A 27,952-nucleotide genomic window follows, 5' to 3' on the forward strand; every position below is an offset into this window, starting at 1 on the left:
TAGCACACTAAATATTAAATAAATGTTGGTTGCATGAATGAAAATAGCAAAACCATTGACATGATGCAGGATCTTGGTGAGTGCTGCCCTGAGGAAGTACAGGGCTGGTCAGTATAAGCAAGTGATGGCTATGGAAAAGAGCTCTGCTTGTGGTTGGGTTTCTATTCTGACTGAATCACAAAGACAGGATACAACCTGTTATTCCCATTATCTGAGAGGCATAAATACCTGTAAGGCGGTTGTGTGTTGCTTTTGTAATTTAAATGAAGACTCCCAAGTAAAGTTCATTGTTGTAATGAAATCAGGTCACAGAGTCATGGAAAACTGTGACAAGGTTCACACTGATGAGGAAAGGTCACAAGTCGCATGCTAAGCACAGATGGAGAAAAGGAGCGTGTATGTTGAGATCTTGAGATGTGTGGCTGAGATGTGCATCAGTCCGGATGGCAAAAGCTGATAGCTGGAAGAACCACAGACGAAGAATTGCACAAACTGAGTCAAAATGAAACAGAAACATATCACAGGGTATCAGCAAGATGTTTGGGGGTAAATACTGCAGACAGAAAGCCACTGAGTTCCTGGGTGAGTAAAGATATAAAGAGTTATAGTTGCCAGGATAGTATTTTTGGTATTAAATATCTTTTTATGCTATTAAGTTTGTTCTGAACACTTTAATTAAGATATAAAGAGTTATAGTTGCCAGGATAGTATTTTTGGTATTAAATATCTTTTTATGCTAGTAAGTTTGTTCTGAACACTTTAATTACATAGATTAACTAATGTAAACAACTTAATATATGGTGGCTTTAAAAACATGTATAGTAATGAAAACTTGTAGACTTGAGATTAAGCCACTTTAATTAAAAAATGTTCTATTTCCTGGGTAAGGAAAGTTGCAAAGGTTAGGCAATCTTGCCATACCACACCCCCTCGGGTGTGATATTACTGAAATAAAACAAGTCAGGATTTGTTTAGTCATTTTATAATATATATGTAACTTCTGGTAACAGTTACTGGTACGAGGTTTCTCTTTGTTGAGTAATTAGCTGAAGAGTTCAAGGGAACTTTCTTAATAATGTGCCTCTTTGCTTTAAAATTTCTTAGTAACTGTAATTCCTCCTTTCTAGAAACATACTAACATTTATATTCAAAGCACAAGGATAGTTTTACGATTAGGACAAAGCACTGAAAATTAGTAACAATGGTTATTTCTTTGTCTTTGCCTCACTCTTGCGCCTAGTTCTTGTTTGAATTTTGGTGAGATCTCTGATGATGTGTACTGGATATGTTGGAACGATTAGAGGGTGCGGGTGACAATACATGTGACCTTTTTTATGGCTGCTCACTTATCTGAACATTTCATGTTGAGGCGACCCTGTCATTTCAGGTAGGTGCCAGGATGTAATTCAAAGTGATCAAAATATGGTTTCATATAAAACTCCTTCCTGATGAAATCATGGCTTTTCCCATTCAGCACATTTTATTTGTTTGTTTGTTTTTGTTTTTTTGTTCAAAGATACTTCAAGTAAAGCCTTGTTAGCATGGCAGAAGAGGTGTACTTTACTGGAACTAGTTCATGGCACAGGTCCCACCTGTGATTTTTATTATGATATTTTTTTATTATGATATTTTTATGAAGTAATTTATGCACAGAGATACCTTGTAAAGTACAAAGATGTAAACAAAATACATGGATTATTATTATTATAGATAATAATTTCATTAGGAAAGGAAGCAGCTTGGTGGAGCATATAAGAATTTCAGGCTGGGGGATTGGCTTTTTTGGGAAAGAGACTGTGACTCTGGATCTCGGGGTTGCGAGTACAAGTCCCATGTCGGTTGTAGCAATACTAAAACAAACAAACAAAAAAGAAGATAAAACACAAAAAAAGAATTTCCGGCTGGAAGACTCCAGACCCTGTTACCTGAAGGAAGGTGGGCAGAAAGGTAGAGGTCATTTTGAGGGAGACCAGGCTCCAGGTATGGAGTTGACTCTATTAAGAATCAGTGTGGCTGGGAGGTTTTACTGCCTGGAAGAGTGGTTTGACTTCAGAGTAGCTATTGCCTAGAGATGACCCATGCATGGTGGCACAAAGTGACACTTCAAAAACAAGCTAGGGCTATACATTTGTTTCATTTGGTGGCTCAGATAATGAACTCTAATTATACTGAATTTATTTATTGAAGAGAGGATTATGTTTAGTGAAATACATGTGTCATTAATCAAAGCTTAAAAATAAAAAGATACTATACTCATCACTTCTGAAACAGTCTTTTTCAAGGTGCTGGTTCTGCAGTAAATAAGCCTAGGCTTATAATCTTACTAAAGTGCAAACCTTGCTTTCTTTGTGTTGTTTCCCTGTATACTCAACACAGTGTTTTGGAAACCTTCAGTTATCTAAATTCCCATCAGGTGACATTGTTGAATCTAACATTCTCTCTTTCATATATGAAAACAGCTCTAAGGACAAACTGTGGAGATGCTTTGAACTCTCTGGTGGTTGGGTGGGAATTTCCAATATCTCTCCCTTTCCTCTGTGCCCCACCCCCTCAGGAAAAATCTCTGACTGCTTTCCCCCAACCCACCCTCCCACCCTACCCAAGCAAGGGCACAAGGGGAAAGAACCTTTGACCTTGGCTAAAGGAAGTCACTGTCTAATCAGTGAGCATTTTAGGCCACCAGGAGTCCACATGTGTAAAAGGTACTTGGAATGAACTTTTTTCTTTTTGGTGTGAAAATTTAGGTCTTTGATACTAAATTGAGAGGAAAAGGCTATGCTTTAAAATAACGAATACACCTATTTAAAATATTATGACCAAAGTATGAAAACAGAACCCCTTTATCCAAAAAGGCTGCAAAAAGTATTTTATTTTGAAGACAGCAATAACTGAAAAAAAAAAAGCACCCCACACAAAACCTAAAACGACAAAAAGATTTCTTTCAGGTCAAATCTTAAAAAGGTCCTAGGATTATGCAAAGATCTAAAACCCCCAACCCCTGCTTTCTGAGGGCCTTAGAAAGATTAACATATATGTTTTAAAAACTGGGGCGCCTCCCTTTTAAAAAACAACCCGCTGCCCTCCTTTCCTTAATCATATTGTCCCATTATCACTCATCTAAGTTATACTTTATAAACCGCTTTGATGTGGTACACACATGCAAAAAGTACACAGAGTGGATAAACTTCTACTGTCAATGCTGCCGTAGAGGTATATATTTAGTAAACATTTAGTTACATTTTTTTATTTTTGTGAAATGAGAACTGATCGACCAAACCTTTCAAACAGACCCACCAGACGATAAATACCACCATATGTTTGATTCACAGTACATTTGGGCATAAACACTTCAATTACAGCTTTGTGTTTAGTATCAAAAACCTTTTCTTGTGTGCGTGTGTTTTCTCTTACAGATCCCGTGCTCTGGATTACATTCTGAAAATCGCTTATTACAGATAAAGCCCCCTTGCAGGTACGCTTCCGAGAAACATATGTATTTATGCACACAAAGGTGTGTGCAGATCTTTTCACAAACAAATGTCCATATGATGCCTGCGTCGCGCTCCCCGGCACCTGCCCACCGCGTGGTGCGCCCAGCCGGCCACGCCACGCAGCCGGGGAGCCCATGAGGACAGGCTTGTCCCCGAACACGCGGGAGCCCCGCGGGCCTCCCCGGGAAAGTTAACCGGCGTTTCTGGTCTGGCTGCGGCGCGAGCCTCCCCGCCCCCACCCGGCCTCCGGCCGCGCGGCCAACACCCAAGCCGCCCCGCACCCGGCAGCGCGCGGCGGTGGGGGCGGGGCGGCCAGTGCCCCAGCGGCGCCTCGCAGCGCCTGCGGGTCTTTATTTTGAAAAGACTGCGCCGCACAGTTCCAGCCCCCAGCACCGCCAGGACGGGAGGGAGCGAAAGGAGCGAGGCCCGCGGAGGCCCCCACCATCCCCCCTACCACACCCCCCCCCCCGCCGCGCCGCCGCCTCCCCCGACCCCCCCCCCCGGTCGCGGCGCCCCTCCCCCGCCGGCCCCTCCCCCGCGCGCCCGCCTGGCGCAGGCCGCTCGGGTTTGTTTTGCTGCGCGGCCGCCGCCGCCGCGGGCCTCGCGAGCTCATTTGTGCCTGGCTGGTCCCCATTCCTCTCTCCCCAGTGTTGAGTGTCTGAGCCGTTGGCTGCTCCGAACCGTTTGGCTCTTTCCCTTAGTAACAGCTTTTACCTTCTGCCTCAATTCCTCTCCCCGCTCGCGCCCTTCCCCCGCGCGCCGCCTCCCCCCGCCGCCGGCCGCGTGCGCCCCCGCCCCTCCCCCCGCGGCGGGAGCACCTCCGCTCGCCACCTGGGGACCCGCGCCGCGCTCCCCGCCCCCGCCCGCCTGGCGCCCATCCCCCGCGCCCTCCGCTCGCCGGGGTTATAATTGCCTCTCACCCCCCGGAGGGGTTATTTTGGGGGTGGTTGGAGGCGGCGGCGGCGGCGGCGAGGAGGGGAATTTCCTTGTGCCTCCATTCCCGGGAGGGGGGAGCGGCGTCTGAGGCCACCGTTTCCAGGTAAGCGCTGGGGGCCGGACCCCGGGGTGGGGGCGGCCGCTGGCGTGGCGGGGGGCGCGGGCGGAGACGGCCGGGGGGCGCCGGGCCGCGGGGGGGGGATGGGCGCAAGTGGAACAGGCATTTTTCAACTTGGCCCTTTGGGGAGCTGGGGTTTTGGTGGGGGAGGGGAAGGCAGGGAAGGCATTTAGGGTGTCCCATCCCCCCTTTTCCTCTCTCAGGCTTCTTTGAAATGCTCACGTGCCTGCCCACCCCCTACCCTTTCCTGATCTCCGGGGATCCTCACCCTTATTATGTTGTTGTCCCCGAAAATGTGCACTTCGGCCTTCTCCCCTGCTTCCACCCTTCGTGCATTTACACCCCCTTTGTGTGTGTGTGTGTGTGTGTGTGTGTGTGTGTGTGTGTGTGTGTGTGTGTATGTGGGGGGGGAGGCTTTCAGGAAAGAATTTGCAGCAAATTGAATCAAGGAGCCATCATGAGGCCGACTCTTTTATAGCCTATTTTTAGCAGAGGAGAGGGATCTTTTCGGTGCATGTTATTCTGTTAGCCATGGAAATGTGCTCCCCTCCCCAGGCGCGTCCCCGGTGCAGGCGCGGCGACCCGGGCCGGCGTGCTGGGGGCTGCGGGCGGCTGTTGGGGCCGCGCGTCCCGGGCGGGGGCGCCGGCGGGGGAGGGGCGCGCGGCCGCGAGGCCGCACTCCGGGACGTGTTTATTTGTAACTTAGAGCCTTTTATCGTCTTAAGGAGGTATTTGCTAGAGCCTCTTTGAAGTTGGGTTCAGAAGTGTAGAATTGGCAAAGTTATTGCCAGCTTCCTGGTAAGTTTTGGGTGGCACAAAGTCACATTATTTTCTGACAGTGTAAAGGCCACGTTGTGAGGGTGGTTTCTCGGGAACTTCCTCTTTGCAACCGATGTCTTTTTTTTTTTTTTTTTTTAACAGAAGCAGACTTTTATTCAAATGAAATTATTAATCTTAAATGGCAGCTCGAGGGAAACCATGCATGTGTTAACATGTTCAGTATTTTTGGAAGTTCCGAATTTGCTGAAAGAGGCATCACTTTGCAGTGGCAAACGAGATTAAATTTAGGTTGTGAAAATGGTGTGTTTCATGTAAAATTTGGGTTGTAATGGTGTTTAAAAGAATGTTCCTTTTACTAGGTTACCCAGTAACATTCTCTCAAATGATTTGGTGATTACAAATGACAAATGTTACCTAATTAGAAATTAAATTTTTTTCAGTGTCTGGAGTTTACTTAATACTTAAAATCTTGGACTATGCAGGCACCAAGGTGAGGAGTTTTAATAGCTATGTCATTTACAGTCGGCTTAGGAAGTTTACTATTGGTTTTCTTGTTTTCCCAACAAGAACCTTACGCTATTTTAAACAAGCTTGTTAATAAAATGTAGTGGGAGAAATGATGGGTTATTTTTAGTGTGAATTGCCCCCCCCTCATGTAATTAAGTAATCATTTGCCTTCTCCTTTTTTCCTAAAGACTTCTTTATCAGATTGGATAAAATAAGGCCCTGGTGGTGGTTTCATCTACTTACTAAAGCAAATTATAAAAAATGTCCTGGTTACACATTGAAGGTACAGAAAGTGACTTTTTGGCTTTCCCATTGTTCGTTTTCACTTTTGTTGAATAAGATCTGTGCTACCTTGGTGTATTTAAGTAATCCTATTTCCTGGGACTGCGTGTTCTCACCATTTAATAAGTTTATAGTCTGGGGAGATAGGGCAGCTTTGTCTCCATGAAAACTGTGTCTGTTGTGTTCTATCATGGGAGTTCATGGCAAGCAAGCTTCAGAGAGCATCACTGAGGGTTCTAGACATAATTATCATTTACCTGTGGAGGAAGCGTGGGGGAAAGAAAATATGCCTGAGAGTGGTTAAGCATGTGATGTGTGTTTATACTTTCTGCTCTGAAATCGTGTTTTCCTCCCTGTTTAGAATATTATTTTTTTTCCAGTTTTCTGTAATGCATTGTGCAATGTATATAACCACAGCTATTAAATCCACAAATAACCACTATTTTTTTGCTATTTGAGTAGTTAAGATTCAGACCTATAGAGCAAAATACTACACTGTATGGAGTAGTAAAACAATATGTATGTGGAAAAAGTTTTTCTTACTGTTCTGGAACTTAATTAATGGACTTGTTAATGGCTTAAAAATTGTTGCAAGGATCACCATCAGTTTTTAAAATGCTTTTCTTCTATATCAACTTCTGTTACTAATATGGGAGACCCATTTGGTAAATGGTGTGGCCCTTGTGGAGCTTGTATTTTTGCATCGGTTGCCTCAAAGAAGTGAGAATCATTTTAATAACTTTTTACATGTGCCAGGAAATTTTTTGTTACTTGTGTTCTTAATATCCAATGAAGGTTTATCATGATTACCTTAATATGTGTCTACCAAGAGAATAAGAAATAACTATTTTCTGGGAGCCTTTCAAGCTAATAAGCAGAAAGGGCAAAAGTTTAATATAAATATAGGGGTTACTGATAAAAAGAGATGTGACTAATGGACCTTTGGAACAACGACCTGTTGAATAAATACATCTGTTCATATATAGCAATGAAATGTAAGTACAGCCTTGTCAGTGAGTAGCTGACAAAGGAATTCCTCTTGTACAAGTTACTCCAACTGTATTACTATAAAGAATTTTTTACTTGATGTGCTTTGATGAAGTTAGTAGAAATAATTTGTTGGGTTTATTCAGTTCCTGTGTTTTTTATATAAAAGAGGAATGTGAATGGAAGGGGACAGAGATGCCAGAAATATTGGCACCATCCGGGACTGTATTTTTCTAGTGCATGTGAATTTGACTTCATTCATAAAAAACATTGACAATATAAGTCACTAAAATGCAAAAAAAAAGAAATCAGTAACATTAAGACGTTTATAATCCCCATAGTATAGAAGGGTTAGGACCAGGGATTGTTTAATAAGAATGTGGTCCAGTTTGTAGACCACCATAGTGGTATCTCCTGTTATGACACCAACAGAAACTTGAGTTTAAAAAACAAGAAAGCTGTGTGAGAGCACTGATGCTGGAGAGGTTTACTATACACCACCTACGGGATTAGACTCCAGAAGAGTACGATTAATTACCCTGTTAACAAGAGCCCAAGGAAAGGGACTTCACTTGGGTTATGCTCTAGGAAAGGTGTGAGGTGCTTTCTATGTCATACTTCAGGCTAATCCCATGAAGTAGGGAGTACTGGCCTCTGCAGATGATGAAATGGAGAGGTGCAAAGTTAATTCGCTTGTCCATCAAATGATGTGTCAGGGTTCTTATCTAGGTCTGTCGGAACGCTAGTCTGTGCTCCTTCTAGATGAAAGCAACACTGCCAAATTTTCCAGCTGTTTTGTCATTGTCCTTGCAAAAAATTAGTGTTTTTAATCAAATTTATAATTCTGTAGTTGGGCAGCTCTATTGACTGGGTCAAATAATTGCGTGGATAAATGGAATTCATAGGAATCAAACATTACTGTGTTTACTCTCTAGAACCATTTAATAAGGTGCAGTCTTCTTGCAAACTGCTGTATTTCCTATTTTAGGACTGACAGTGGTGAAGTAGCCTCTCCAGGTACTGCCTTCAGAAATAATAAAATATGGTTCTGTGCCTGCAGCTAAGAAGGAAAAGCAAATAAGAGTATGTCCAACTATTCTTCTGAGTTAGTTTTCCTGAAAATTTGTATAAGAACCTCACATTAAAGCTTTTGTGTAGCATAGTGGTTTGTCAGGGGTCCTTGGGGCAAACTGCCTGGGTTCAAACTCAGGCTCCATCCCTTACTAGCTATGCAACTTTGGGAGAGTAACTCCCTCTTTATCTCAGTTTTCTCTTCTGTGTAATGGGGACAGTTAGCTTTGTATAGTTGAGAAGATTGAAAGAATTGTATGTGTAAGGTGCTGAGAGTAGTGCTGGACATACAAGCATTGTGGAAATGTAGGCTGTTAAGGATAATGATGGGTTTGGATTTGAGTTTTGCTTCTTTGTATTATATTTTGTGTGCTTGTTACTTATTTTAGTGAGGACATTTCATAGAATACATTTGGCAGTTTTATTTCCTGAGTAAAATATTTGAAATAAAGTTTGCTTAATGTATTTACTCTTGAAGTTATGATCGAAGGCTTACCTTGAAGAATTAGATTGGATTTTAACACCAAGTATCACGTTACATTGTGTAGGTACAGTGTTTGTTTTTTTTGGGTGACTTATTTTGTCTGTTCTTTTGTCCCTTGGGCTTGGACTTCTTAAATCTTGCACCATTGGAAACTCTTTAATAAGGAGTTTTTTTCAGCTCTTTAAATTTTCCAACTCTTTAAATAAAGGAATTTTGTTTTTCAGGGCTGGACCCATCAGTACACCTAGGATCTCCTTTGTAGATTGGAGTGATGACTTTAAGTAGGTTATTGTTTTCTCCAAGCTTGACCTTTCATCTGTGTTCTTGTTCTATATTTTCAGCTGCCATCAGGTCAGTTCTATTTGGGAGTTCTGTTGCTCTGACGTATCTGTAAGCCTTGTCTTATTTTCGCTTCCCATTTTTTAAAACCATTTTTAATTCAGCAATATTAACTACTAATATAATTGATGTGTCAGGACTACACAGCTGCTTTGACAAGGACTTTGACAGTCTGAGTGGCTGATACCCAGGTTTTGCAGAGGGAGGAAACCTAGGCTCAGGTAGTAAGGGATGCACAGAGGGCTTTAGGCCCAAAGTACATGGTTTTTAGGCCAGTATTCTTAACTAGAAGTTTACGATCTTCACTGTGAGAGAATGAAAGACTGAATGAATGGCTTTAGGTCTGCGTTATTACATTAATTTTTGAGCGGGTTGCTCTGTGCCGCCTTTCTTCTCCATTCTGTCTTCTTTAACTTCTTGGCAGTGTAATTTATCTGAAGTACTGGTTTCATCATGTCAGTTTCTTTGCTGGAGAACCCATAATGGCTTCCTTTTGCCAACTGGATTGAGTTCATAAGCTTCAGTGGCTTTTAAAGCTCTCTTCTACCTATTCAGCTCTAGTTCCCTCTCTTCCCTGACTGTGATTCTGGCCTGCCTATCAGAGAGGGCAGATTCTCCATACTCATTACTCCTCTGCTTTTACTTATGCTGTTCCTTCCCTTTGTCCTTTCATATTCTAGTTTCAGTCCTACTTCTTTGCTGAAGCTTTTTCTGGCCGTCTTGACTCAGGATAGTTCTTTACTGAGATTCCATTTTGTTTAATGAATATCACAAACTCCATAATTATTTATTGTTTCATGGGTTTGTGTCTCATTTATAGCCCCAACTACGTGTTCTATTTTTTGAAGGAAAGGATCTTTTTTCTTAGGTATTAGCAGAATTTTTTGATTTTCGTACCATACCATCTCTGTGTTAGACTGGATTGCTTCTACAGGGGACCATGTTAAAACAAGCAGTGATGATCTTGTACTGCTGGTGTTGATGTTGTAGAAGTTTCTTTCTGAATTAGGCCTTCATGATTTAGGTGTACTATGGTAGCACTTAGCTGCTAATTGGAGTTTTAATGCCAGTGTTGACAAGGAAGAGAAAAAAAAACTTTATCAAAATTTAGAATGAAATAAAAGTTGCTAGTTTTGTTCTCTTAATCCTGGAATTGTAGCCATGACATTGGTGAAGGACCTAGTCTGGTTGGAAATCCTGTCACATTAAGTTGGCTTTGTTTGGTTATATTTGTTACAATGAAACCTAAGATTTTGGACTTTTATTTTTTTTAATCTCCTTGGGTTTTTTGCTCATTTTCTCTGTAGTGTGTCAAGTAAGATGGTGTTTTTAGCTTTGTTTGACAACATTCTGACCACATTGGAGTCTCATTTGAGTCATTACTGTGAGGGTATTAACACTTCATATAGAGTATATATATTGTATAGTGTAAATGGGTTTAATCTACCAGAAGAAAGTCATCATAACCATCTCTCTCCAGTAGGTAAGGCTGTGGTATATCAGTTCTACATAACCTGGGTAATTTATTCCAAAGTGACTAAATTGGTATTAGATCCTTTTGAAATTTTTAATATTTGGAGTTTTAAAGTATAAGCTTTCAGCATAATTTTATTTGCGTCAAACAAAACGAGTTGGTTGTTACCCTGGTTTCTGAGAGCTTAGATTCTTAACTTAGAATTAATACAATCAAACTGTAAAGGTCATGTTGAAAGAGGAACAATTAAATTTCAGTAAACATAGAAAGAGTATCCAGATTAAGGAAAAGATTTATGTGAAATGAATAATTTGAAGGGTGAATGAGGAAGAATAGGTATTGAATGTTTAAACTGGGGAGTTTTCCACTTGTTTTCCTCTTATGTGATTGTAATTTTTTTCAGGAGGTAGAACAGAAAAGAGCATGGAAAACGCAGGTCAGAGATGGTCATTTCGATATCTTAATAGAATAATTTTTCTTTATATGAAATTGTACTCTGGACTCTCCAACTTTTATTTTCAGTGAGATGTTTGAAATTTTTAATTACCTTAAAACAAAAACAGTGAATTTTTACTTTTTAGGAATTAGATACCAGTGTACTTCTTCTTATCTTCTTTATTTTGTCTGGGATCAAAGGTGGTATCAGTACTTTTCTTTCACTTTTTTCCCTTATGTCCTTTTCAGCACACTGTGTGATAGGATGTTGTAATGAGATAATCAGTTGTTATGTGGATGTTTGCTTTATTGGTACTGTGCATCTACTTGAATGGTGGGTAGCATTTTAACATGGATTCAGCATTAAGCAAATGAAGTTTGACCATTTTTTTGCAAAGCCATAGTTACATGGGTAAATCATTTAGTTTCTAGAAATGCATATGAAGAAGGGTCATGTGAAGTGTTATGTAAAGTTAGCTAATTTATTCAAGCAATACGTATATAATCAATTACTGTATTAAAATTCCGAGATTCTGTCATTTAATTTTATGTAATTTTTTTGAGGAAGATCTACATGGAAAATTTGCTTAGAGTGTTTAAAGGCTAAAAATCTATAGCCTTACATAGAATAATAGAAAGCATTTGGCATTAGCATAAGCAAACACCTCCAGAGAAGTTATAGTAATAGTGTATTTTGCTAGTTACCTTCAGCTGCTAATAGAATACAGTTTATAGGATAGCGAGAGGTGTTTTATGCTTTTCCCTTAATTTGAACAGACTAATTGGGTAGAGTGTATACTAATTTTGTTCCATTTCTATTTTTTGGCTATCAGTAATCGTTAACTCACAGTATAAGGCAGTTGGGTCATCTACTTTGGGTTTCTGAAATAAGGTAATGGAAATAGATAATGAATGAATTTCCTTAATGTCTTTTTTTTCCCCCTGTATAATTGTTCTTTTATGGGATAGAATTTATCATACATGAGTGAATTTTTAGATTCTATTTGTAGCTGTAGTAGTGTTCTTTGGCACCTTTTTATATAAAAATGTGATATATTCTGTACTTAAATTTTGGCCCACTAAAGTGATGAGTTTAAATCACCTTTCTCTGTCTTCATTAATAAGAAATGAACATTTGTAAGATCATAGACTGGGGGTATATGTGCAGTTTGTTACTGTGTTAGGGAAATAGTCTTCCTGTTCTGTGTAAAAACTAACACGCTCTCATGAGGGGTGGGGTTACTTCTTTGACCTTGGACTTCCTTCTGTCCTGCTAACAGGTCACCAGTTTTAACATCTGTGAGAAATGTTTTGTGTGAATTGTTCCTTTACAGATTTGTTTAGAATTGATGTTCATGACTTTCTTGTTAGTATTTATAGGATATTTCTCAAAAAAAATTTAAGTGAAAAAAAAAAAACCAGGCAGAAGATGAAGTCTGCTGCCATTTTAGTTTATAAAATGAGAAGAGTAGAAGGGACATAAAACATAAACATGATGGGAGGGTGTATGAGTTCCGTGTGTATGTTTTATATGCTTAGAATGACTCCAGAAAGGTACACAGGAGACTAGTAACAGTGATTTTAGGGGGTGGGGTTGGGATAGGGTGATCATGTGGTCAGATGTGGGAGAAACTTACTTTCATGGATAATCTTTTGAACTGAATCTTGCAATGTGAGTATTACCATTTTTTAATAAGTATTGATTTTGAAAAATCAAGGCATCTGGTTAGGAATTCTGAGTCTTTCTATTGCTTTCAATTTGGACAGTCAAAAGAGAGGGAAATTTTTTCCCATGTTTTTCAGTTTTTAAAGAGTTGGAATTGTGTACATTTCTGCAAACACTTCTTTTTATTTCTCAGATTTGTTGACAAAATTAGAGCCACTGAGTGATTAGAAGCTGTTAGTTATGTTTCATGATTGGGTGATCAGAGCAGTTGAAGTGTTTAGTGATAGTGATGTGATTTTTCAAGTCCTGTCCAATGTTGATAATTAGGAATTAATTCAGTGGAAATATTAGAAGGAGATAACTGGTACAGAAGTGTATAGGTGTTGTCGGATTTCAAAGGTGTTTTGCCAAGGGTTTGGAAATCTGGTGAGAATTATGTTTCTTACAATTCATGAGTTGATTTTTAATAATTGTGATAGTCTTCGGTATAATGGGATTTGTGGGACCATAGATTCTAATATGCACGGACCCTGCCATGACTTGTGAATTTAGATATATGTATTGTTGACACAAAGGAGACAGATAAATTCAATTCTCATTCCATTTTAGGTTGCAGTTGGTGTTACTTGTAATTGTTCATTGGTTGTTTAGTGTACTGTAAAAGATTTTGCCTACTAGTTGTGCTTTTCATTTTCAACTTAATCCATTTTAATGGAAAATTTCAAGAGAAAGGTGGTACCTGTTTTTGTACATTTAATTCTGCTTCATTGTGATCTGCTTCCCTGAGAGTTTTGCCTCTCTAGTGATAAGAGGGCTGGCTAGGTAGGGTGTGTGTCTGATCTTAGGTAATTAACTCTTAACTGGAGTATGTTTAGTGTGGTGAGAAGCTCAGTCTCTGGAGCCTGGCATACCTGGCTTGTCACCCCTACTTATTAGTTGCATGGCTTTGGATGATTATGTAACCAATCCATTTGGTTTCCACTGTGAACAATGGAAAAAAAGAATATATAATACTTTCCTTATAGAGCAGTTGTGAGGATTAAAATGTGACTGTATGTAAAGCAGTTATAAGGGCCCAGCACATGGGAAGCACTCCATAAATGCTTGCTACTACTTGATAGCTTTGTGAGCTACAGCAGCAACAGCTGTAGAGGGAGGGAGAAAAGTGACACTTGTCGAGGCTTCCTGTGGCAACTGCAGAGAACTGGATGCTAGAATTCCCGATTGAGAAGGCTATGACTGCATTTGGTGACTGAGCTTTTGTTGCTTTAATTCTCTAAAATGAGAATGTGGGGACCCTGGCTAGCTCAGTTGGAGGAGCATGTGACTCTTGATCTGTCTGGCTCCTGAGTTTGAGCTCCATGTTGGGTGTAGAGATTACCTAAATAAAAATAAAACTTAAAATGAGAATGTGTACTGTGTTTCGTTTCTAATACATATGTCGTTTTGTATAATATTTTGTATTGAGTTTGGTCACATCTTGATATTTCAAGAAAAAAGTGTTACTGCCTTTCTTAAAAAAGAATTCTGTTTGCTTTGATCAGATACTGCTCTCTGGCTCTCCAGTGGATGCTGCTTGTATGGTTCAATGATTTCAAATACACATATTACATGGTAGGCAAACTTTGATTTGCACTTTCATGTATATGATATGACAGGGTATGTATGTGTGCAAAAATACTGAAGTTAAGTTGCTTTAATAGCTGGTACACCTTTTCTGTAGTCTTTGATTTAAAAACATGATTTTACAAACTTCTAATTTGATTTTATTATTTTATAAGTGATAATGATTTTTTTTTTTTTTTACCAAGTTTAGGGAATACTGGTTTAAAGTAGTGTCAAATTATAATTCTCTTAAGCTTTATGGATTTAGAGTCAGTAATCAAAATTAGAAACAAATTTCCATTTTGAGTGATAGAACACAGCACATTTATTGGTGCTGATTTCTTTAGGTAGTATTCTGAGGCTCTATTAGGATTCTGAAGTTCTGGTCCTCCAGTTTTTTAAAATATGTAGAGTAAGATAAAAAGGATAAGGAAATCTGATTGCTAATAAAAGGGAATACAAGAAAATTTTTTGAGGGTTAATCTGCAAGCAGATTAAGAACTATGAATGCTTCTCATAAAGAACAGTAATTGGGGTACCTGTGTGGCTCGGTCGGTTAAGCATCTGACTTTGCTTTAGGTGGTGATCTCAGGGTCCTGGAATTGAGCTCTGCATCTGGCTCCTCACTTGGAAAGGAGTCTGCTTGTCCCTCTCCCTGTGCCCCTTCCCATGCTCCTGCAAGCATGCATGTATGGGTGAGCGCTCTCTCTCCATAAATAAATAAAATCTTAAAAATAGAGAATAGTAAGTATTAACCAAAAGAATAACCATCATACTCAGTTTCTTATATTTCATTAAAGAAATTGGGTATATTATTTTATATAGTTTAAAAACTGCTATACCACAGCATGTTGGCTGAATGAAGTTACACCATCTGATTGAAGATTAAGGTTCCTTCTGTGAGAGTCTTAAATTGACATCCTGGCCTGTGACCACTAATCATCTGTTTCTAGCACAGACCTCTCCTTGACTGAATTGTTTGTTGACTCCTGTCTCACTAGGCAGGGCCTTCTTTGATGACAGTTGTTTTTCACCCATCTTTATTGTTGCATCTGGTACAGTGCTTAGCACAGCCTTCAGTGATATTTTAATTAACTGTATTTGTAAATCAAAGTTTTAAAATTCATCAATAAAAATGTTTTGAGACTGTGTCATGCACATTGAGTAGGGGAGGGGCAGAGGGAGAAGGAGAATGTGGACCCCCAGACAGGTTTAATCCCACAACCCTGAGAACATGACCTGAGGCCATATCAAGAGGCATAGCCACGAAGCCAGCCAGGTGCCCTTCCTCAACAGATTTAAAAAGTACCAGGGATGGTACATTTAAAAGATTATTATTTTCACTTTTCTCAGACTGTTGTTAAAACAGGCAAGGTATTATGAAATGAGAACCGAATTTATCTTAGAAGGTTTTGTATTAGTTACTCTTTTCTCCTTGTCTGTAGGAAAGTACTTTTTGTTGAAGTAGATAGCTTAATCTTTTGTATCCTTAGACCCTCTGCTTCTTGAATGTGGGTATGTTTTCTAGTTTGGTGCTCCTCTGCTTGGTTTGTTCCCTTTTTTGGGGTCATATACTTTCATGAGTAGCTAGTTGCTTTACTTCATCTAGTCTTGTTTGCCCTTACTGCATTTTCATCTGAATGTGACTCATGTGTATTCTAGTAAATAACATTGGTTGGTTCATTTGGTCTGACAAATCAACGTAGAGGTGACTTCCTGCAAGTGAGAACTGGTACTAACAGGAAGAGTTACCTGTTTTTTAGATTGTGTGTAATAGCATACTAATGAGCTTTGATAAATACGATAAATGCACATGGCTTAACTTACAGAAATTGCGTATATTGTTTTCTAGAATACACAGTGGAAACATTTATACATACTGTTTTGCTTGGCACTGTAAAAGGTGCTCAGTAAATGTCAGTTTTCTTCTCTATTCCTTATCTGATGGGTTTTTCATCACACTTGCTATAAAATCTGAAAGTCCTTCCTTTTTTTTTTTAAAGATTTTATTTATTTATTTTTTAATATTTTATTTATTTATTTGACAGAGACAGAGATCACAAGTAGGCAGAGAGGCAGGCAGAGAGAGAGGGAGAAACAGGCTCCTCACTGAGCAGAGAGCCTGATGCCAGGCTCGATCCCAGGACGCTGAGGTCATGACCTGAGCTGAAGGCAGAGGCTTTAACCCGCTGAGCCACCCCCACGCCCCAGTCCTTCCTTAGACTGTGAGGGACCCCCACCATTAATCTGCCCTGTGACCACCTCACAGTCCTTACCCTGTTTCACATCACCCTTCTTCCCCTGTTCACTGTGCCTGGCCATACCAATTGCACTCCCACTGAACAAGCTTGTTCCTGTCTCAGTGCCTTAATTGCTTTGCTCTCTGCCTCAGGCTTTGCCCTGAGATTGTCATATGGCTAATTCTTTTATGTCCTTCAGATTGCAGTTCCAGTGCTACCACCTAGGAAGTCACACTGAAATAGTTGCTCAGTCCTTAGTCATTTTCAGTTTCCTCATAGCACTTACCTCTCTGAAATAGCCTTGATCATTGTTTTTGTTTATTTGTTTTACTCATCTCTGGAACTTATACTCTATAAGAACAGGGACGGGTTCTGTCTTGTCACTCCAGGACATAAAACAGAACCTGGTAGGTGTTGTGTAAATATTTGAGCAAATTGTTCTCTCAGAAATGCTTTTGTAACAATCTGATAGCTTTAACCTGGTTCATCCTTACAGCAGAATACTGGAAATAACTCATTAAAGGTCAGCATTTAGGGGAGGGTCAGAAGAGGCTTTATTACATTGGTATTTACTATTTAGAAGCCCGGGGACATATGTGAGCGCTAGATGCTTTTCTTGGAGGAACTACTTACGGATGGTATTTGAATCAATCTGGAAGAAACAAGTGGTTAATTGAACCAATTTGAAAATGTGCTTCTGTTATAATAAATGTTAGATTTTAAGAAGTAACTTTATTTTTAAGTTAAAGTACATATTCAAGTTTATAATTTGCCTTAGTTACATTTACCTGTGTTAATTCTGTTGTGGATTAATCTTGGCCAGTTTCACCAAGTTGGTGTATAAGTCAGAGCTCTTAGTTGTACAATAGAAACTCAATTCAAGTTAGCTTAAGCCAAAAAGGGGGATTCATTGACACATGGAATCCCTAAGTGGATTGAGTAACTCAACTAGAGGGAGAGCATTGAGGCTGTAAGGCTTTAGGCACAACAGGACTAAAGCCATTTGAATGTTAACAGAAATCTCTGCTCACAGAATGTGTGTGTTTTTGTAGGTTAGTTTCATTCTCTCACAGAAGATTTTGACTTTCTTCACATGGTGGAAAATGTAACTCGTCACTGCCAAGAGTTTTTTGTCCTTTGTTTTCCCCTGCTGTAGAGGAGGGACTGCCTCCATCTCATTTGGAAAATTCTTGAAGTACTGATCAGTTAGGTTTGGGAAGTTGCCCACCATGGCCAGAGGCCGTATAGAAACTGTAGGTGTGTCCAAGTACCTGGTGGGGGCGGGGTAGAGCCGTGGGAATGACAGTTGAGTAAGCAGGGGAGCTGTTGGGCAGGCAGCCTTTTTTCCCCATCTGCCACACCAAAATGTATGCCCATTTCGACTTGGGAAGGTTGTGCCATTAATCCGTGATAGATTGTCACTTAAATTTCTCTTTTAACTGGAACTGGCACATACTTTATTGTCAACCTTTTCAAATGGATATCACTTAAAATGAGAAGTTGAGGTTCCTCATGTGATAGTAACTGTAATCTTATGTACTCTGTGGCTAATATGAGTGTTCAAATGAATTTATCTTCTCAAAATGAGTTACATATGAGTTACATAGTAAAAAATTTGATACTATTTGTTCTGACTTTGTTTTTAACATCATTCTGCTACTTTAGCAGCCAGTGGAAGCCTAAATTTGATGTCAACTGTTAGAAAAGTATCAATCGGTTAATTATACATATTTAGGGGACATTTTAGATCTTGAGGAAGATATAACTACCTAGCATATAGCAAAGTTAGTGAGTTGTATATTCTGAGCAGTTATTTTCAGTAATATTTCATCAGTCCATTAAAATAAGAAAATTGTTAGCCATGTAGAAAAAAAGTAACCCAAGAGATAGTAATTTTGTGGACTTCAGTTGCTTCATTTTTAAAATATGAAGTGGGTCTCTGAAGGTCTCTTTTGGATCAAATGCTCTTTGACCCTATGATTGCATATATAATTAAAAATTAAGTCAGTGTTCAGCCAAATTAAGTGGGAAATAATGCAGTACTGATTTCTTCAGGTTGATTATTATCTAAACTGTTTTTTTCCCTAAAGAAATATTTCTCTGACATCATCTCCATTTTAAACAGATTATTGTCAGGGAAAATATTTTTTAGATATCTGAAGAAGGAACTTCTGTTTTATCCATTAATCTCTGAGTTCTGATGTATTTGTTACCTCCCCATTTTACCATTGGGAAAACTAAAAGAAATGGCACCAAACATATTGATGACAATTTTTTCTTTAATTACCTTATTTTTAATTATATGATTATTAACTATCATAGCCAGTAATTTTTTTTTCTTAGCAGTTTAGGTTTGATCTTTATGTGCCACACATTTTAGAAATTGCACTAAAAGTATGTCTAAGTACAATGAGAAAATGCTGTTTACATGAGTAGTTTTTTAACTAAAATAAAAGTGAGGTGTTACCCACATTAACTACTAATTTAAAATCTGTGTATATTAAAAGAATTTACAATGAAAAACAGATGTGTGAGTGATATAACAGAAGAGCATAAAGATGCCAAACATGTTGGTCTTTTCTGGGAAAGTTTGGTTTATGTGTAGCATATGGTGGGTGAATTGTAGAATGATGAGAACCAACAGGAAAGGTAAGCAGGGGTCATATCATGAAGTGACTTCTTTGCTGTGTTAAGGGATTTGGACATTCTTCTGTGACAGGAAACTCGTGAAGGATTTTAAGCAGAACAGCAGGATTATGTTTCAGCCCTGTTGATGTAGTGCAATGAAGGATGAGCTGATGGTTTGAGAGGGAAAGGGGCTTAGCTCTGAATGGGAGAAAGTGGAGCTGGTAGTGTGATGATGGGTGAGAATGTCATCACATAATTCTGAGAGTATTGCAGATAGGTCCACATTTCCGAATTCTGAAAGAAAGCATTTGAAAATTTAAGAAAGAGATACTAAAAAGAGCTAAGCATCAAAATTTTCTTCTCTCTGGCTTTCTTTCCTTGTGGAGAACAGGGGTATAAAGAATGGGGGTCTGTAGGGATGAGGAATTAATATGATAATCCAGCTAGCTAATGGAAAGAAACTGGAGGGCAACACCAGGCCGGGGGGTGGGGGGTGGGGGGGATGGGGAGTGGGGGGGAGAAATGGCCATATGGGAATGGGAAATTCCCTTCTCATCATGACACCTTAACCAAGGGATAATTAAATTAGGTGCTTATTTGAGAATAGTTATAAAAATAGATTGGTATAGAATAACTAGTTCATGAAGTTTCTAGTGAGTGTAATTTTTATGGAGTTCTAGGTTAATTATTATGTATTTTCAAAACTTTTTTCTAAAGGTTTTACATTAATAGAAGTAATTCGAACCTCAGTTTGATAACTTTAGGAAGTTGATCTGACTTAAGTACTGTTTAATTCATTAAAATTACATAATACTGCTTTTTAAAAAAACATCTTGAAATAATTTTGGACTTATAGAAGAGTTGCAGAGATAGTGCAAAATTCCTATGTACCCTTCATTCAGCTTCCTCAGTGTTAAAAATCTTACATGATTGGTGTGCTTAGCAAAAGTAAGAAATTAGCATTGATAACAATTAACTAAACTACAGACTTTATTTGGATATCCCAATCCCCCCCCCCCCTTTTTTTCCCTATTTAGGATTCAATCCAGGATCTACAAGTCAACAGGAAATAATAAGAACTCGAAGATAGCAAAGGTTGCTTTTAGGAACATATGGGAGGGAGTTCTTAACCCTCTCTCGGGCCCGGTAGAGAATGGAGCAAGTCTTGGAAAATGACTATATCTTAGTTGGATGTGGAATTGAGTGGGGAGGTAGAGGAAAGGTAGGAGGAAGGGAAGCCATTTCATGATGAGTGATAGCAGTGTAATGACTACTAGGGTTAATAATTTATGAATTAGATTGAGAGGTAAGCACCTGGCTATGAGAGGTGATGGTGGAGGGGATGGGAAGAAGTGGTGGCAGGATCCATATCATGAAAGTCCTGAAGGTAAACTAAGGCATTGGAAAGTTGAGGGACTTTTGAAGGAATTTGAGTTGGAAGGTAATGTAATCAAACCATCTTGACATCACCTTGGAGTGTCTGTTGACTTCTAAGAGGCTATTGCTGTGATAGAGGTGAAAAGTGAAAGTCCTATCTAAGAACTGTGACAAGAGTTCTCAGATGTAGGGTGGATCAACAGGAGAGCTTATTAAACACATATTTTAATATTGTTCAGCTCTACCCCCAGAGTTTCTGATTTACTGGATTTGGGTTGGAGCCTGACAATTTACATTCTTAGTAGATTCCCAGGTGATACTATTGATGCTGATATTGCTGGTTTGGGGACCACACTTGGTATTTTCTGGGCTGTGATACAGAGAATGAAGAAAAGTGAATAATAGGTGGAGGGATTTAAGGAGGTGGCCACTGGATATTTACACTTCCTGATCTTTTTGTTCACTGCTGTATGCTGTCTTGATCTTGGTTTCTTATGTCCTTTAGAGTTCCTGGTTTTTTTGACTAGTGAGGAAGGGGTGGGGATTAGTTTTTGAAGACATTTATGTGGACATATGTGCAGTTTGTTCTGTATATTAGCTGAAAAATTGTATGCTCCCTCCATTACTAGAAATCTGTCATTTCTCTGTTGAGGCCTGATTATAATAGCAACTGGTTTTACAGTGGCGCTGCCTAGTGTACATGCAGTGCCTAGTTTCTGTGTGGCAGAGTTATTTCAGATAGTTTTTTATTAAGCATATATGGTATGTCTCTTTAGCTTTGACTCTTGAATGATGTTCCATGGAGAAATGTGACTAAGGGGAATTTGATTTTTTAAAAAATAATTATTAACCTGAACATGTCAGAATAGTGGTTTTTTTTTTTTTTTAAGTATGAATAGTTTTAAGATTTGGAGATGTAGCTTTTTTTTGGTTGAAAGGTGGTTATAATTTTTCTTTAGACTGGTGATTATATAGTATATAACTCTAGAATTAAAATCTGTAAAATTTGTATCCATAAGATTCAGTTCTTAATGAAATATGGACATACTGAAGTGATTAATCCCCATTTTTCCCTGTTGACTGATCAGTATTATCCAAGAAAATAATAAAACGTAAGGGCATGTGGGTGGCTCAGTTGGTTAAGCACTCCACTCTTGATTTCAGCTCAGGTCATGATCCTCAGAATGCTGAGATGGAGCCCCATGTTGGACTCTGTGCTCAGCATGGAGCCTGCTTGAGAGTCTCTCTCTCTCTTTCTCTCTCTCCACCCCTCATCCACTTGTGTGCATGATCTCAAAAAAAAAAAAAAAAAATTAAAAAGGAAAGAAAATGTAAGCACCATCACTACATTAACAGATGAAATGGAGTTTTGATTTTGTTAAAAGGACATAAATAATGTGTGTGTATGTAAACATGCATCTAAGTCTTAGGGTTCAGGAATACTAAAATTGTAAAGGAAAGCAAATTTTGTGAAAGGTTAGAGGACAGAATGATAAAAAGCTGATTGCATAGATTAAGATGATTGGTTATGGAGATAGGTACATGTTTTTAGAGATATATGTCTTTTTCAGACTTGGACAAAGTAGTGCTTAATAGTTCCTATTCAATTGTAGTAACTTAAATTCAGACTATTGAGGGGGGCCAGGTGGCTCAGTCGGTTAAATGTCTGCCTTTGGCTCAGGTCATGATCTCAAGAGTCCTGGGATCCAGCCCTCCATTGGGGTCTCTGCTCTCCCTCTGCCCTTCCCTGCCACTTGTGTTCTCTCTTGCTTGCTCTGCTCTCTCAAATAAATAAATAAATAAAATATCTTTAAAAATTCAGACTTGGTACTTTTTAAGAGTTAAAAATATAACAACAAAATAGGGGCTCCTTGGTGGCTCAGTGGTTGGGCCCCTGCCTTCAGCTCAGGTCATGATCCCAGGGTCCTGGGATCGAGCCCTGCATCTGGCTCTGTGCTCGGCGGGGAGCCTGCTTCCCTCTCTCTCTGCCTGCCTCTCTGCCTACTTGTGATCTCTCTCTGTCAAATAAATAAACAAAATCTTTAAAAATATATATAACAACAAAATAAAACAACAAAATAATCAGATTAAGGTACTTTTTTTGGAGAATCTATGATCATTAGATATTTTGTACATTTATACAACTGTATAGCAAGTGATGTGTAGGAAATGAAGCTAATAACTGCTTCAAAAATGATTTGACTTTCTAATAATGTGAACATGTTATCTGAGCAAAAGTATTCTTTCTCTTCTTGTTCCCCTAGACCCCTATTCAGTTACTTCCCTGGAGTCAGCCAGTGTTACCAGTTTCCTCTGTGTCTTTTCGGAGAAATACTATATACTATGTAAAAAAGCCAGTAAATGTGTACTTTACGTCCTCTCCTTGATATTGCTAGAAACATAAATGTAGTCATTGCTGTAACTTCTTTTTTTCACTAGTATGTTTGGATTTCAAATCAACACTTAACAGAGCTGTCTTCCCTCTTTTTAGTGGTGGTAAGGTATTTTACTCTGTAGATATACCATATTTTAACTGGTTCCCCCAGTTGATGGATATTTAAGTTGTTTTAGTCTATTGCTATGATAGTGTTGCAATGAATAACCTTGGTGCATGTATCATCATGTGTGCATGCAAGGATGTCTGATGATAAATCACTAGAATTGGAACTGCTGGATCAAAGGATGTGTATATTTGAAAGTAGATAACTACTACCAGACGGACTTCACAGAGGCTTCCTGCTCCCAACTGGAGTCTCTTTGCCTATACTCGTGCCAACATAGTATAGTGTTGCCAAATGTTTTGCTCTTCCCTAATCCGATAGTAAAGATGGTATTTTAGAGCGCCTGGGTGGCTCGGTGGATTAAGCCTCTGCCTTTGGCTCAGGTCATGAACTCAGGGTCCTGGGATCGAGACCCAAATCACCCAAATCGGGCTTTCTGCTCAGCGGGGAGCCTGCTTCCCCTCTCCCTCTTGCCTCTCTGCTTCTCTGCCTACATGTAACTTCGATCTCTGTCAAATAAATAAATAAAATCTTTTTTTTTTTTTTTTAAAGGATGGTATTTTAGTGGCTTTTTTTTTTTTAAAGTAAACTGCATGCCCCAATGTGGGGTAGATTTTAGAAGCCCAGGATTAAGAGTCACGTGCTCCACTGACTAAGCCAGCCAGGCACCCCTTGTTTTTTATTTTGAGTGAGGTTGAGTGTCTTGTATATATTTGAGTCCTTTCTTTTAGTGGACTGTTGTATTTTGGACTCTTCCACCATTTTTAATGGTGGCATAGTTACATAAGGTAAAGTACTACATAAATTTTAAATGTATAACTTTGTAAACTTTATTTGAGGTATAATTTACTTCCAATAAAAATAACAGATTTTAAATGTACAGTTCTAGTGAGTTTTGACGGCTTTATATGCCCATAAAATTCATCCGAGTCAAGATTTAGAACATTCCCTCTCCCAGAAAGAGGTGCTTTCAGAGCCCCCTTTCATTCAGTTTTCTTTGCACTTCAGGTAATCACTTTCTTCTTTCCTCTTACTGTAAATGAGTTTTTGTTGTAGTATACATGCATATCACTACCAACAAGATCAAGCTACAGGACATTTCCTGCCATGCAGCAGACTCCATTGTACTCTCTCCCAGGCTCTACCTACCGAAAGAGACCACTACTGGCCTGTACCCACTGTGGAGGGTAGATTAGTAGAGCTGGGAGTCATCATCTTTGTTGCCTCCAGCAAGACTTGTTTTCTTTTCCATTGCTATGAATATGGATATAGCACTATTACTTACCTTTTTGTGGAAGGACACATTTGGGTTTTTCCACCTTTGGGCTGTTTTGATTAAAACTGCAGTTAATATTCCTATGTATGTTTTGGAAGATTTAAGTACTTGTATCTTTTTGGTTTATTAGAAATGGAATTGATGGGTTACAAGGTATATGTATGTGTGTGTTTAACTTTAGTAGATACTGGCAAATATTTCCTCAGTTTGTACCAATTTGTACTTGTGCTAGCAGTGTTTGAGAGTTGCATTTGCTCCATATCTTTGCTGGCACTTAGTATTTGTCATTTAGCCATCCTGGTGGGTGTATAGTAGTTTCTCATGGTGATTATAATTTGAATTTTATTGATGACAACTGATGGTGAATGCCTTTTCATGAGTTGATTGTTGATTTGTTGATGCATGTTCTTTAACTGGGTGATGACCCATTTTGGAGGTTTTTGGTTTTTTTTTTTCCCCAGCATGATCTGCAAATATATTTTTTAGTGGTTTTCCCAGTGTGTCTGCAAATACATTTTTTAGCGGTTTGCCATATGTCTTTTGATTTTTCTGGCAGATTTGCTGGATTTGGTATGTAAGGTTTAAAAGAGAGGCTAACTATTGTTTCAGGATTTTTCTCTCCAGTGGCTGACTGCCGTTCTACAAATGTTGTTGCTGATTGTATACTTAAAAGCTAGGTCAGAGAAGATATGATGCTAGTTGGCCCACACCAGTTATAACACAAAGTCTTATTTTACACTGTGTCTTTTAGTTAATGAATACAGAATGAAATCAAATAAATGCATTTTTTTCTAGATTGACCTGTTTGAATTATTGCCCTAATTTAAAAAAATGAAAATATTTATCCTGTTAAATGACTGTAGTTTTTACACATGCATGTGTGTGTGTGTGTATGTGTATAAAATTTAGTTCGGAAAGGGGGAAAATAAATTGTTATGTGTGTGGCTGAACTATTTACTGTCTTTGGGTATTCACAGCCTTGCCCAGTGTTTCTTGGGGGAATCAGTCTGGTGGTCATCGTACAATCCTTTATGTAGAATTATACATACTTACTAATGAATTCAGAGTCTTTGACTTGCATTTTATTAATTGAAAATGGAATTAGCCTAACAGGTTCATTAGGTACATAAAAATGTGAAGTAGTGCAGGAAATAATCTGTTTATCTACTGATTGTAGAAATCTCTAGTAGTAAGAGATTTGGGGAAAACAAAAGGGCACATAGACTAGCTAAAATATATGAAAAGTAAGAAAGGCAAGAACTGGCAGGGTTATTGAGATAATAGGAAGGCAGAACAGAAAAACGGCAAATCATAACTTAGAATATAACAAATGGGAAAGTATGGTGTTAAATAAACATTTATTAAATAAAAAAAATCCCTAGGGGTGTTTGTGTATACTTATGTATATAAGATTGTTATTTAACTGGCTTTGATTGTTTATTTAGGACTTAATTATACATTTATAACTTTATTAAAGATTCTAGAGTGTTGTAGACTTTAGACTTGTTTGATTTAGGGCTCTTGAGTTTTCAAGAAAACCCAGTAATTGAGAGGTTGATGAAAAAGCAGAAGTTACTGGAAAGTATCTCATGAACTTTGTGCAGGGATATGTCCTGGAACAGTGGGAACTAGGGACTCAGTGGAGTCTGTGTTGGACATTATTTCATTCCCTTTTCTCTCTGTAGACCAGATATTTCTTACGTGGTCCACCACTCCACAGAACAAGGCATTCAGCAGCTCTTTAATTTATATGTTATTTGTCTAAGCTCCTAGAGAAAAGGACTTTTTTGTTCCTCTTGTCCTCATATTTTTCTTTTTTTGCTCAGATTAAGTAATATACTCAGCATCACAGGCAAATATGGCTCACTAGCCAGCTTTTAACCATTACTACATATTAAGTTAAATGAGATCTCAACTATGAGGTTAGGTCTGTGAACCCCGGGGTAGTATCAATGACCTTGACCTACTAATAAAGCTTTTTAAAAGTTTTAACAGATGAATGTGCTAAATTTTATTGAAACAAAATATCGAGTCCTTATGAAGATGTGTAAGTAGTGTCTTTGAAACTCAGCAGCATGGCAAGTTAAGTTTGGGGCCAGCACAACTTGTGGTAAAAGCATGAATGGCCATCATCAGTCTTAGCCAAGCCTTCTACACCAAGGTGGCTGCAGGAGTGTTACCTGCTTAGAGAGGGCTTTCTTGGTGTCATAGGAGCTGGTACTTTTTCTTAATACTTACTGCTGATTAAAATTGTACATTTACATGGGTGACTTTTTTTTCTCCTTTCCCAGTAGAATGTTAAGGACTAATATACCTTTGTGCTTGGAAGGGGTGTTACAAATGCTTATTTTAAGAAAGAAGAGAGAATGGATATAAGAATCCATGCTGCTAAAATGGGATGAGAATTTTATGTCTTTGTGTTTTCAAGTAGTTATTTTGATCAGATTTGTCATTTATATGTGTGTAAATTATATATATTGACTTTATATAGTTTTCTTCTTAATAAATCATGCACTTCTCATAACAGCATTGAACGTGCCCTATTTTAAAATAGAGGGTCCTTATTTTCATAAATTGGTGCTCTAAATTGTACTGTGAGTGGTAAATTACTTACCATTTTAGAGGGAATCTTTTTAGCATTAGAGAATTGATATAATTTCAAGAAGCTTGTTCATTCAGTTTTGGAACTGAGCTGTTTACTTTCCTCAGTAGCAGGAATCAGGCCTCGCATTTTAAACCCGGGGTGGAGACTGATTTCTATTCTTTTCCCTTTGAGAAAATCTAGCTCAGTGCCACATAAGTGAGAAACATCTTTGTCATTACAGGACTTAAAAAAGATTTTTTCCTGTTATTTTTACATTTTAGAGTAGGAGAGCTAAGGTTCTAACAGAATATTTCTACGTTGAGGCTCTTTGAATGTTAATAATTTTTACAGACCATATTGTATTTTTATAGCTTTTATAGTTTTGGAGGTGGGCCGTAGGTCCTTTTAGTTGTCTCAGTAGTTTAAGTGTGACCCATAAGGGTGGATGTTCCTGTTATGATTTGTACTGAGTTGTGTGTAGAAGAATGATACTAATTTAGTATTATTGCAGGAAGTTACATTAATATGGGGAGTTGATACAACCTTAAGGTTTGTTAGTGGTTGTGCACTTTTCTTGAAGGTAATGGTGGTTGGTCAAGGTGTTTAAAGTGCTACAGATGATTTCCTAATCACTTCCACACACAGGTTAGTCAGCTTCTTAGCTCCTCTTGCTGTTCTGAACTGTCTCCTAGAAGCAACACCATGGCACCACACAGGATTCCTAGTCATCAATGTATAATATGTAATTTAGGAATATGTGACTACCAGAGTTGTAGCCTTGTTGCAATTCCCATATTTGCACTGGAATTTATAACAGGCTTTTCTTCAGAAATAATCTGTAAAAGGTATTTAGTTCTCCAGTGGTTAATATTATTTCTTCCCTAGTCCTAGCATGTTTTACTGAACAATGCCATGGTGGGAACTTAAGGTATATGAGAAAGACAGGTTGGAGAATTGAAGTTACGGCAAACCTGTTAAAGCTTTTGGTGGGGGACAGGGATATGTAACCAAAATGAAACACCTGATAAAGATACTATTTATGACTTTAAATATACACTGGGTTGAGGTGTACTTTGCCTATGTAAAATACACCCATTTGAAATGGTTAATTCACTGAGTTTTGATAAATGTATATATTCATATATACATATGTATGTGTGTATATATATGT

The 27,952-nt window shown here is 38.6% G+C and overlaps 1 protein-coding gene across 8 annotated transcripts in view; it reads left to right on the top strand.

Annotated features, from left to right (window-relative positions):
• The first annotated feature begins 566 nt into the window (after positions 1–566).
• Positions 567–27,952, top strand: part of TBL1XR1 (TBL1X receptor 1) — a 172,654-nt gene continuing 145,268 nt past the window's right edge. For 3 of the 8 annotated variants that reach the window (XM_046002239.1, XM_046002232.1, XM_046002237.1), the window contains exon 1: positions 4,071–4,530. The gene's annotated coding sequence lies outside the window, so the exon portion shown is untranslated. Of the gene's footprint in view, positions 583–3,413; positions 3,473–4,070; positions 4,531–5,192; positions 5,344–27,952 lie in introns of those variants that run through there. The other 5 variants (XM_046002238.1, XM_046002234.1, XM_046002231.1 and 2 more) reach the window with 4 other exon arrangements.

The sequence above is a fragment of the Meles meles genome, chromosome 4 (assembly GCF_922984935.1).
Source record: "Meles meles chromosome 4, mMelMel3.1 paternal haplotype, whole genome shotgun sequence".
Lineage (NCBI taxonomy): Eukaryota > Metazoa > Chordata > Mammalia > Carnivora > Mustelidae > Meles > Meles meles.